Genomic DNA, 1,218 nt, shown 5'->3' with positions numbered 1-1,218 from the left:
AAATAAATTGTGGTTTTTGCAAAACTGAAAACTATCTAAAATTGTCAAAAAAACGACTGGAAATCACGAAATGAGCATTTTGAATCTTTGTCGTTTTTCCATGCTTATTTGCAAAATTTTGTGATTTTGAGTTTTGTGAAAAAGTTTGTGACTTCGGTGAACTTTTTGATAAATATAATGCTTTCATCAACCATCTAGCCTATATGAACCTAATAAACTTCAAAATAAATTGTGGTTTTTGCAAAAATGAAATCAATCTTAAAGTGTCAAAAAACGACTGGAAATCACGAAATTAGCATTCTCAAATTTTGTTGATTTTTCATGGTTATTTGCAAAATTTTGTTAGTTTGAGTTTTGTGAAAATGGTTGTGACTTCGGTGAACTCTTCGATAAATATTATGTTTTCATCAACCATTTAGCCTTCAAAATGTTTAGTGGTTTTTGCAAAAATGAAAACTCTCTTAAAGTCTCAAAAAACAACTGGAAATCACGAAATTAGCAGTTTTAAGTTTTGTTGGCTTTTCATGGTTATTTGCAAAATTTTGTGAGTTTGTGTTTTTTGAAAATGGTTGTGACCTCGGTGAACTCTTTGATAAATATAATGTTTTCATCAACCCACTAGACTTCAAAATGAATATTTGCTTCTTGCAAAAAGAAAACTATCTAAAAGTGTCAAAAAACGACTGGAAATCTCGAAATTAGCATTTTGAAGTTTCGTTTGTTTTTCATGGTTATTTGCAAACTTTTGTGATTTTGAGTTTTGTGAAAATGGTTGTGACTTCGGTGAACTCTTTGATAAATATAATGTTTTCATCACCCATCTAGCCTATGGTTTTTCCAATAAACTTCAAATTGAATAGTGATTTTTCAAAAATGAAAACTATCTAAAAGTGTCAAAAAACGACTCGATATCATGAAATTAGCATTTTCAGGTTTTCTTTGTTTTTCATGGTTATTTGCAAAACTTTGTGAGTTTGAGTTTTTTGAAAATGGTTGTGACTTCGGTGAACACTTTGATAAATATATTTTCATCAACCATCTAGCCTAATAAACTTCAAAATAAATTGTGGTTTTTGCAAAACTGAAAACTATCTAAAATTGTCAAAATACGACTGGAAATCACGAAATGAGCATTTTGAATCTTTGTCGTTTTTCCATGCTTATTTGCAAACTTTTGTGATTTTGTGTTTTGTGAAAAAGGTTGTGACTTCGGTGAAC

This window comes from Octopus bimaculoides, unplaced genomic scaffold, assembly GCF_001194135.2.
Source record: "Octopus bimaculoides isolate UCB-OBI-ISO-001 unplaced genomic scaffold, ASM119413v2 Scaffold_149662, whole genome shotgun sequence".
NCBI lineage: Eukaryota > Metazoa > Mollusca > Cephalopoda > Octopoda > Octopodidae > Octopus > Octopus bimaculoides.
This window is presented reverse-complemented; position numbering follows the sequence as displayed.